The sequence below is a fragment of the Danio rerio genome, chromosome 6 (genome assembly GCF_052040795.2).
Source record: "Danio rerio strain M-AB ecotype USA chromosome 6, GRCz13ab, whole genome shotgun sequence".
Classification (NCBI taxonomy): domain Eukaryota; kingdom Metazoa; phylum Chordata; class Actinopteri; order Cypriniformes; family Danionidae; genus Danio; species Danio rerio.
This window is the reverse complement of record NC_141026.1, coordinates 37712127-37724500: the sequence shown is the minus strand read 5'-3', so window position 1 is coordinate 37724500 and position 12374 is coordinate 37712127. Positions and strand designations below refer to the sequence as shown.

Sequence of the window (12374 nt, the reverse complement as noted above, 5' to 3'; positions counted from 1 at the left end):
CTCAGTCATCATTACAGAAGACAAACGACTATACTGGCTCTCAAGAGCATCAACAGAGAAGAGATGTACTCGTACGCACCATCATTTCTGACAATGAAATCAAAGAGACAGAGATCGTATGACTCAATGAAAGCATGCAGTGGAACGTAAGGGAGATACATTTGCTAGGATTCAATAAACGATATCACAGCTCATATATTGAAAACCTGTGGCTATATTATCTGCGCCACATCTCAACACGTTTTGCATTGCATACTGGGATATGGTTCATGATTAATATTGTCCTCCGCTATGCTTAAAGGAAAGCCATGCTCTCCGCTTTCCTCTTCTTACATCAGATTTGCGCTCATGAAATCTCCCAAGTCACCGTCACCCTTACATGCCAATTACAAGGACCAAAATGTTACCCAAGTAATGCAAATCATGAAGAACTCGGCTCTTAGAGGTGCTGGCCTTTTGATTTGTTTCACTTCTACAAACTTAGTGCAAAATTATTGACATAAGATGAATACAGGTCTCCACGAACAGCAGAGATAATAAGGCCCCTCAGGAGTATACACAATGTCCAATGTCTGACTGCGTAGACTAACAAACAAGGGGTATGGCATGATAAAAATCACCACACTTTCACTGGAAGAGAGATCGAGATAATCACTCTCTCGCTACGGGGTGAAAAAAAAGAGATCATCAACACTTGCCAAAGCATGCAATTATAGAAGATACGAAACATTGTCAGACTGCATCCATCTGGGTTCAGCCAAACCAGTGATGCCCAATATGGTGCCAGGCTGTAATTAATGCAAACGGCACTACATGTTTAAAGGGTTAGTTCACTCAGAAATGAATATTCAGTCATTATTTACTCACCACGGTGTTTTTATAAAGCCATATGTTCAATGTATTTTAGAAAAGAAAGAGAGAAAAATTAAATAACAAAATAATGAGCTGCTTGCATTAGTGAGTTTAATGCTGTTCATATAACAATGTACATATAACAATATTCACCATTTGTAATTATTACACCCCAAAACAGAATTTAAATATTAAATCTAGTTAAATCAAGTTGTATGTGTGATTTACATACACATATACACACACACACACATATACATACATACATATACATATACACACACACACACACACACACACACACACACACACACACACACACACACACACACACACACACACACACACACAACAGTTCTGTCTGGTTCTTGAATCTGATTGGCTGATAGCCTTGAGATATTTAAGTAATATCAGCATCTGTAAGCCTCTTTACCCTTTGTGTATTACTCCGCCCACATACAGCCAGCAACAAGCAGGCACTACAGTTTGACAAATTATTACTGCTATTAGACAACAAAATGTACTTTTGAGTTTTTCTTAGTTATTTAGATTGCAACTTTGCAGTTTATTTGCAAGAATAGTGTCCATTTTTAAATATTTACAATTTCTGAGAGAACTCGTCGGTGGCCATGAACCTGCCATACTGAGTAGACCAAAGACGGTTGACGTTTTCTATCTACAAGATGGCGCCAGAACCGCATAAGCTCTAACGCTTAGAAGCTTATAATAATTATCTGATTTCTAACTACAGTATTTCAGATCAAATCCCTATTAAACTTGTAAGCATACCTGCCAACATTCCTGTTTTTCCTGGGAATATCCCTCATTTTGTAACAATCTCCCCCAACCATCCCGTTTTTTTTTCTTCTGGAAAACTCCCATAATTTCAGCCACCCCCCTCTTTGGTACAGTCTGCAAACACCTCCGGGTTGCCAACTTTGGTACAGTCTGATCGCAGCGGCAGCCCAAAACCTACTGCATCCTATCCCGGTTCTCAACAGTGTTATTCACCCCCGAACACTGATTTACAGAGAGACATGTTGGCAGGTTAGATGATCTCTCACTTTTGTATGTTGTAGTGCTGTATTTATACCAATATTTCTTATTTTCTCTGCTTTTAGTTTTTGTACATTTGGTTTTTGCTTTTCAGCGAATCCTCTATATACCCTTTCAGATCTCAAATTTCTCTTGCGAGTACCATTTTCTCTGTTCTCACGTAAATCCACTAGTGGCCACTGTCGACTGATTGACTGACTGACTACATGACTGACTGACCAACCGATCGACTGACACACCCTCCTCCTTCTCCAAACCCCAAGCGTGTTTTCAAAAGCACAGATTGAACTGCACAATCACTTTCCTAAACCCAATCCAGAAAAAGAAAAGCCCTTGCAGCAGCCTGATTTCACCACATTCTCACCCTGTTATTTACATGTTTATTTTATTTTTCGGCTTCTGTTTTTGTCTTACCTGATTTCTGGAACCGATCTTCACCAAACTCGAACCCCTTCGTCCTCTCTGTATCTCAAGTCCACAGATGTACATGGTGAGCAAACAGGACAAACTGGTAACAGCGGGAAAGCATTCCATACAGAGGTAAGTGGTCAGCTGGTAAGCACAAAAAGGAACAGCGTCATACTGCCACATTCTCTTTAAAGACAAAATGCAGCAATACATACTTTAATCTTTATAATTTGCAATCTCCAGTAATGGATAAAGGGGTACATTTTCAGAATAAGCCTTTGTTGCATTACCCCTTTACTGAAATTAACCAATCTGAAAAAGGCTGACAACAGAGTGCATTGAACAAAGAAATAATTTGTTTGCTCTTGGTGTAAAACTTACAAAAAGACCTACACTTTAATCTAAGTGAAGACACAGCAGCCATCAATACACACACTATCATTGACCTATAGCTTTCTAAAAGTCTCATCCGTAGTGAGAGGTGAGGGAATATTTCGGCAGAGAGGGATGGATGAGGGAAAGAGAGACCAGAATGTAATAAAAGCAGAAATAGTGGATAGAGAGAGTGAGAGAGAGAGAGACAGAGAGAGAGTAATAGAATAAAGCCCAGATAGAGCAAAGTGATAGAGAGGCGGCAGAGATCGAGAAATGGAAGAATAGATGAAGGGCAAAAAGAAAAAGGTCTGTCTGAATGAGGAAAAGCAAACAAGCAAAAGGAGCGGCTAAAAAGGAGGGATGAAGAGGGCACAGCCGGAAGCTCTGAAGGAAAAGGAGCAAATGGTTTTGGCTAAAGAGAACAGACATCAAAGGCAAGAAGAGCAGCCAAGGAGTCAAGCGGGCTCTGAAAGTTAGTTAGATTGTAGGGCGACGCTGGCAGCTTTCGGCTGATTCCTGCCAATGGAGAGAGTCCTCTGTTCCTCCCTGAGACGCCGCTGAGGACAGCAGTTACAGCCGCCGATTTAATCAGTACATTATGCACTTACATAAGTCCATAAAGTTTTATGCATGCTCCAAGGTTTTATGGCCTTATGCAAGATTTTTTTTTCTAATTCTTTAAATATCATTCATTGCAGTGTCAAAAGTGACATGGGTCATATATTAAGATGAAAATCTTAATACCAAGAAAAAAAATATTAATCCTTTATGAGAAGTTCTCATAATATAGTTTGCACATTGAAAATTTTTGAATTAGCATTACATTGGAAATGTATTGGTATAAACGAACTAATATCATATTTATAATATGGAAAAAAATTAAAAACCATCAATTACTATGGACATTTGAAAACAAGGCTATGTACAGTATATGCCCAGTCAGTCAAGAATCAACATAAACTAACAATAGCAGCAACAGCAGTTGATGTTGTTATTCATTCATTTATTTTCTTGTCGGCTTAGTCCCTTTATTAATCCGGGGTCGCCACAGCGGAATGAACCGCCAACTTATCCAGCATGTTTTTACGCTGTGGATGCCCTTCACCCAGTCACCCAGTGACCTTCTTGCTGTGAGGCGACAGCACTACCTACTGCGCCAATGCGTCGCCTTTGTTGTTATATTTATGATATTTCTAAAAGGATTACACTTTTCAAACATATATTATATGAATTGAAATAATGTAACCACCACCACCACTGCAGGCCCATAGTCAGCCTGGTGTAAGGGGTGTTTTTTTTCTCAAAATGTGAACCTTTTTGCAGTTATTTACCTCATTTTCTGTTTAGTTATGAAATATATATACTGCGTTTTAGTGACATTTTACGTGATATTTTTAGCTGAATTAGCTTGTAGGAAGGTCATCATAACCAAAGTTTTTAATGTACCAAAATATTTCCAAAACATTTAGAATTATGAAATATGAATAAATACTTTTAAAACAAATTTACAAATTTACTACATCATATACAGTATTAATAGAAAAAAATAGAAATCTGTTAAAGTTTTCAATTCAAAACTCTAGCTTATTGTCATTTATTAGGCAAATAACAAACTGGCCAGCACAGCAGCTTTCCTCAGTCAGAATTTGTCCATTAGAATAATAATTTCTTGCATATTAATATAATACTAAACAAAATAATAATAATAATAATAATAATAATAATAATAATAATAATAATAATAATAATAATAAAGGAGCTTCATGACTTGTCTAGCTTCTCTTGTAAAAAAAAAAAAAGTACATTTAATTGAAAATTCATGGATAACAACAAATTAATTTTAATTAACAGCCACTTTTGGTGCTTTTTATGAGACATTTTTATGTTTCAAGAACAAGGTCCAAGATTTAGAATAAAAGTTGCTGGTAACATGTTTTCTTTATTTAAAAAATGCATTAGTGAAAGATGACTTCACTTACATCTGATTGTATATTTTCTTGCACAGATGGATGTTGGACTCGAAAAAAAAAAAATTAAAATAATAGTTTGCATTGGCCAAAACTAATTAGCTGAAGTCACACTGACGTGACGGTCAACAGAGGATTCTGCTTGGCCTTAAACCCTTTTCAATATGGGACAAATTTTGGACCTTTGACATTGAGCGGTGGGACTTCCCGGACCTTCCCTTTCCCCCATCAACGGGCCTACACCACTACTATTACTGCTGCTACGCTACTACTACTACTACTACTACTACTACTACTACTTCTACTACTAGTACTAATAATAATAGTAATAATAAAACAACAACAACAACAATACAAAAACATAAATAACAAGCAAACAAACAAACAAATAAATAAATAAATAAATAAATAAATAAATAAATAAATAAATAAATAAATAAATGTGCAACAAACTGCAAAAAAAAAAAAAAAAAAAACAACCGCTTATGCAGCAATAAGCATTTCCCATGTTAGTCCATGCAACATGAACAAAGGAAATACTGTAATAATCTGTGGGAATGACAATGGGATGAATGAATGGAGCCATGCTGTAGCATGATGCGCACCATATGAATTGCTGGTTTCAGTGAATTTATTTCCAGAACATGAAACATCTGAAGCCTCAACATGTTCAGTTTTATTGCCACATGCAGACACATTAAATGGATTGCTGCAGACTTCACTACTGAAAAACAGTGCCAAAACAATTTAAAGCCTGAGGTCAAATCTATTGTTGCACAAATAATGCTTTCCACGTCGGTAATGAAGTATTACCAAGCTATTATTCCATGCGGAGTTAGCTCTCGAGGTTGTTTTCGTCCATTGTCAGAATTAACATAATCATATTTTTCAGATCCATAGTTCACATAATAGCAATTATGCTAAGCAAGGAAGACACAACATTCTGTTGGTTACTTTTGACTGCCTAAAACAAATAATTCATTGTAAAACACTTTCCAGTCCCTCCCCACAGCAATGGCCTAATTCACTGAACATCTATTACCACTCTTAGGAAATTTCCACCAGAAATTACCATGAATTAATCAGTTGCAAATATTCAGGTTTTGGCTTGAACAGAGTGTAAGAATAATGCTAATTTCATACATTTTGATTTAGCAAATACTTATTTCAAATAGATAAATGCAAACCAAATCTCTCTCTCTCTCTCTCTCTCTCTCTCTCTCTCTCTCTCTCTCTCTCTCTCTCTCTCTATATATATATATATATATATATATATATATATATATATATATATATATATATATATATATATATATATATATATATATATATATATATATATATAATAAATGCCAATAAATAATAATTAATATATATATATATATATATATATATATATATATATATATATATATATATATATATATATATATATATATATATAAATACATTATATATAAATAATAAATGCCAATAAATAATGCCATATCAATAATAAAAGCATTGTTTTAATTATTTGCAGAGTAAATACTTAACTCAATCTAAACAACAAAAATTAAATACTACAAATTGCTCAAATGTACAAAAAAGTATTTTTAAAAATTGAGAAAAAAAGAGAATGAAATAATAATAAAAAAACGCAACAAAATGATTATAGCTTTAACAATCTAATGAAAAAATATATATAAAAGCTACAAAAAGTGATTCAGTATTGTAGTATACTGTAATGTTGAAAAGCTAATATAAATGTTGTCTGAAACTAGTCTTTATTTATAGTGCTGAATTTATCTGATACTAAAATAATCTAAAGCTAAACAGAACATGTAAAAAAAATGAAATGCTGAAATTGTAAAGTAAATGTAAACAACAAAAATAATATAAACAAAAATAGCAAAATATACAAAAAGTAATAGAGTAAATAAACAGTAAACATACAGTAGTAAGTGTATAACTATAATATGATGAAGTAATTAAATATTTGACTAATTTACAATAATGGGGTGTGAAACAAATAATTTCATTAAAAAATGAAAGCTTTTGTTTCCCTATGATGATCAGAAACTAATGATTTGTCCATCTTCCTTACTGTTATGATCACCAGCGATCTAGGGGTTGCAGATCGCTGGTAAACACGCAAATTGCTAAAGAACTACAAATCTGTTGTTATATGGACTACATATCCCCAGTTCAGAGTTTCCATTGATTACACACTCACAAAGCTGGGAGCTGGTCAAGGACTATTTTAAAGGGCCATGAAACCCCCTCATTTCAGCAGGGTGTTTTCACACCTCTACTTTGGAAAAAGTCAGAAAAGTGGGCGTGTCCAGCTCTGTTTAGGGGGGAGTGTCGGAGGAACTAAAGTGGGAGGGTGTAGGAGTGTCTATTTGGGCACGCGCGAGTTTCAGAGTCAAAATACACAGACAGGAGAAAGTGATGGTGTTTAACCTACATGGACATCTGTAGTCGAAATATTTGCCAAATTATTAAATGTTGGACTTTAACTGCAGTTTGGCTCTTTCATTCAGGGAATTCATTCATGCCCCTCGCGACAAACGAGATATTTGATTCGAGGAACTGCTCTAAGCGTGTATTTTTCATGCAATGTTTGATACCGCTGCACAGAGAGAAAATGAAAACAAAACTTAACGGCAGCAAACTATAAAAGCAACACTTCACGCTTGTTTTGCCAACACAACGTGGCGTCTCTGTCGTGAAAACAATGTGACACTAATGAATATTAATGAAGTTGCACAATAGAGCGCGCTGATTGGTTTGAACCAAGCCTTACTCATGCATTAATGCATCACACTGTAAGACGTAATAAGACTCACTCTGGCACAGACGCCCAGTCTGCAGGCTGGAATAAAGGCTATTTTGTCATGACCGTGACGCAGCTTCAAAAATTAGTTTCAAACCGGAAGTACGAATTTGCTTGAAATAACGCAAAAACAACCAATTTACACTTTTTAGTGAAAAATAGGTGTCTTAATAGTGTTTTTAGCAGTGTGGGACACATATACGACTGTCAACAGCTCAAAAAATGTGTTTTGGTGTTTCGTGACCCTTTAACAGCACACACGTATCAGTGCTGAGTCTCGTTCACTGTATTGTAGCATTACGAAGCATTATCCAATCTAGTCATTTCGTGTTTAATCTTTGCCTCCTGTACCGACTCACCCATTGATATTGGATTATCTGTATGCATCTGTTTATTCCAGTGTTTGACCATTGCCTGCATGACCATTTTTTCTTAATACAACCTGCACGTGAATCCTCAGTTCCGTTGTCAGCATCCTTGTTACACCTACATCCCATAGATTGCATTAGGGCTGCATAATATTGGAAAACTCTGACATTACAATATTTAGTTTTTCTGCAATATATTTATTTTGCAATATGAATACGATTTCACAAGATGACTTTAATAGATCTACTTGGAAAAATACACTGATTTAGATAGATTTGAATTATTCTGTAGGGTGTGCATTTGCCTAAAATAAATTAAATTTCAAGCATATGTTCTACAGCAGAGCATAAAAGTGAAATAAACAGTGCTTTATACTTTTCTCCGGAGTCTAATAGTATTTATGTACAGAAATTGAGGTATCAAATGCAAAATAACATGGTATTCCATGTTTAAATAATTCAATATTATGTACAGTATCTTTATTAAAGTTAGAAATACAATTTATTGTGCCTGAATGCTTTAAACTCTTCTTAAATGCTCACACAGCTACACTTCTTTAAAATCATGCAGAAGATGAACATTAACTATATGTTTATCATTAAATAAATACATAAATATTAATTAATAAATAATATATAAATGTTTCTTTGTTTATCTGTTACTGTACATTATCTTTTAACTCCAGTGAGATCCAATGCTTTCTGAACAGTGTTGGGTGTTATTAGTTACAAAGTAACTGTTACTGTAATTAGATTACTTTTCTAGAAAAAAGCAAGGGATTACTTTACAGTTAATCACATAATTAAATAAAAGCTTAACTAAAATCTGGATGGAAAAGAGGAAAAGTATTAGAGATGGGAAACTCTGAGCTGTGTAGTTAACCCATTTTTTGTCAGGGTCCTGCTCTCTGGACCTGAAGAGAAGCTGTGTTGGTTCTCATCTTTGTTCTGGTATTGTCTCCAGGGGACAACCTTAGTTACCAGCTACTATAAAGGTGGTTTGTACCCACGTGCCATAGCTGAGGTGACCAATGAAAAAGTTATTTACCAATAAGAAGTTTTATGGGTCTTTGCTCCGAAGTGTGGAGATTTGCTTAGGCATCCTGGGTGTAAGCTGATGCAGAAATGTTTAAAGTTTCTTAAAACGGTAATATGTTGCACACGTATTAACATAAAGTGTAATGTTTACGTCCAGTACACCAAATTAGCTTTGCAAGGACATCCGATCATATGGTTCATGTTTGGTTTAGGTAGAGTTAAACATTGATTGCAGGAGTATTAACACCCTAATATTACATGAGCAAGAGACTTGTTGCAAAACACCTGATTACACAAAGAGAGAATAAAGGTTATACATTAAAAGCATAAGTATTAAGCAGGAGCATAAAGGAGCTTGACCATGTCTCCTTGTGGCCACTTCTGAGCTGGCATTCTTTTCCTGTCATAAACACCTTTGGAATCGTATTACACACTGATTATACAGTTTGTTTGTTTGTTTGTTTGTTTGTTTGTTTGTTTGTTTGTTTGTTTGTTTGGGTGGGGGGGGGGGGTTAATGGTGTATTATTTGTTGATTAAAGCAAAAATAATTGTGTCTGATCAGCCACATTTGTAGCAAATTTTCTAAGTAACTTACCTCAAACTGGTTCTGAACTGTCTGCCTGAACAGCTGTAATTCTGATTCAACATTAAATATCCTGCAATGTGACCATTACGGATGTGCATGTTGCGATATCGCTGCTGAAACAATATAGTGTGCAGCCCAAGACTGAATGAACTGAGTATTGAGGCTGGTGACTGACGGCTGTGATGAACAGAGCTCATTTCAGTGTCACATCAACAACAGCCTCATGTTCATTCCAAAGGCTCCTCGTGCAGGAAGGTCTTGAAATGCATTATATATGCTCTCGTAGACTTAATTGAAACTGAAAATGTTATGTTCCACTCCAGTACCCTCTTAATAAGCAGGCAATCACCTACCAATGTTGTGGCACTATTACAAGCCCCCTCTGCCCCCCGGCCTCGGTTGGCGGGACAGATAAGACAGCAGAGGAGCCTCTCATCTCCACCTGCCTCAACCTACACCACCAGCCTCAAGTCCAGCACTAATTACTGCTGCTTTACCCTCATCCGACAGCACCATTCATCAATATACAGCCAATCTGCTGCACACTGTATACAGCAATGAAAAAATGCTGATTGGTTTGAACATTCAGGGTTTGGGTTGAAGTGTGGGTGTGCTTTAATGCAGCATATACAGTCAAAAAATAATAATAATAATAAAAATAAAAAATAAAATAGTTGGACACCTTTTTCAGTTTATTTGCTAGAAACTATAAAAAATAAATAAAATAAATTAAAATAAATTAAAAATAAATTAAAAATAAATTAAATTAAATTAATAATAATAATAAATTAAATAAAAATTAAATAAATATGTAAAATTTACTGTAAAATACTGGCAGTTGTCACAATAAACCATTTAAAAAATGGTAGAAGCCTTTAAAGAAATGTTTTTCGAAAAAGTTTTACGGCATCATAGCTTTATTAGACAAAAACACCACCATAAGAATGGGGATGAGAAATTCATACGATGAACCAATTTTCATCACAAACTAATTTCACACTAAAATTCACACAATAAACTCCATCATGGTATTACACAAAATGAATGTGGTAAACATTATTTATTATTATTAGATGTAAGATGCAAGTGTCATGCAGGAAATACTGGGAAAGTCAATTTACTGTATGGTTATTCACCATATACATTAAGGAAACTTACTGTTAACTAGGTTACAGAATTTTACTGTAGCATTTACAGTAAAAGCTGTTGAAATCACAGCCATTTTTACAGGTGCAGTTTAGAAAATGGTAAGAAATTATTACAAGAGTTGTGTTTCTTACAGTATGCATTATTCTATGCAGTTTTTTATTAAATAGTCTAAGTACTGCATTCACACCAACCAATGAACATAGTATCATCCAGAGTGTTGAGCAAGTATTCAACATCACACACTGCACTTTATTGGTTAAATGTATCATTCAGATATTGTAAGTGCACTTTAAATATCTGAATATGTGTGATGTTGAATACTTGCTCAACATTCTCAAATTTGCTCACACTGCAGAAGAGGAGCTCGCAGTTTTAATGTTTTATGATTATGTATTACATAAGTAAAATTATCTTAAAGTCTGCATGAACTGAATTTTTCCAAGACTTATTTCAGTATGTTGATGTACGGTAATTCAAACTGAAACAGAATATGGAGTAGTGCTTTTTTTCATCATTTCCTTGTAAACTAAAGGTAAGGAGTTGTGATTAAGAGTATTGTGGCTGAAACTTCAAACCGACATTAGAGAAGGAGCTTCACTCCAAACATGGAAGCAAATGGTCAGACTTTGAAGACAACTAAAACAAACTTTTGTTTTTGTATAGTAACTCCTTCATTCATTCATTTTCTTTTCAGTTTAGTTCCTTTATTAATCTGGGGTCGCCACAATGGAATGAACCGCCAACTTACTGTATCCAGCACATGTTTTACGCAGCGGATGCCCTTCAAGCAGCAACATATCACATTACTTAGTAGCACTCAAGCACAAAATCACTTAGCTAATGCACATGAGAACAGCAGATCAAATAGGATTGAATGATAAGAGTTATTTCACTTAATTTGTAACACTTTACAATAAGGTTGTACAAGTTTATATTATTGAATGTATTTACTTACTGTACATTAACAAACAGTGGACAATACATTAAAATTCATTACAGTATTTGTTCATGTTAACGTTAATGAAAACATGGTGCATTAACTAAATTTTAACAAGCATTACTCTGGATGTTAATAATGCATTAGTCCTTGTTGAACTATGATTAAGAAATGCTGTATAAGTATTGTTCATCATTAGTTCATGTTAGTAAATACAGCGAGATACCTTAAAATGAATTCTCAACTCTTTTTTTTCTCACCGGAGTGAGATGTGCAGAAAACTGCACTGTAAAAAATAAATCCGTAAAATTTACGGTAAAAAAACGGCAGCTGTGGTTGCCAGTACTTTACCGTTAAAAACACGGTACAAACCGTAAAAGTAATTTCTCATTTTTAAGGTAAACTACCGAATTTTATTAATTTATAGAGGTAATATGTCTGTATTTTGAATGACCAACATCTACACATCTTTTGTTCCCCTTCGGGGGGAACTTCAGCACTATAAGTGGATTTGATTGTAAAATCCAAGCATTGGGAGGTTCGGTTCAGAAGCTACTCGTCTGAAAGAGTATTGAACGGGCCAATTAAGAATGAATTGGCAGCGCAAGCCTGCGCAGGTGAGCGGCATAAGCAATCAACTGAGTATATAAGCTCACCTGGCGCCAGCAGACGCTATCCTTTTCGCTTCAGAGACTTTCTGATCGAGTCGATGATGGTTCCTCCTGCTGTGACCAGCGATTCTGAGCGAACGAGAGCATTCTCCCGGTCCAGAGTGTGTACACGCAGTGGCAGACGGTCGAGCTGGGTTTCTCCCTTGCC

General features: G+C 35.2%; 1 long non-coding RNA gene across 1 annotated transcript in view; it reads right to left on the bottom strand.

Moving 5' to 3' along the window:
• Positions 1-12374, bottom strand: part of LOC141386317 (uncharacterized) — a 56405-nt gene that overhangs the window by 15772 nt on the left and 28259 nt on the right. Inside the window, exon 3 of the long non-coding RNA XR_015493909.1 lies at positions 2323-2460. This is a non-coding gene — a long non-coding RNA (uncharacterized LOC141386317). The remainder of the gene's footprint in view (positions 1-2322; positions 2461-12374) is intronic.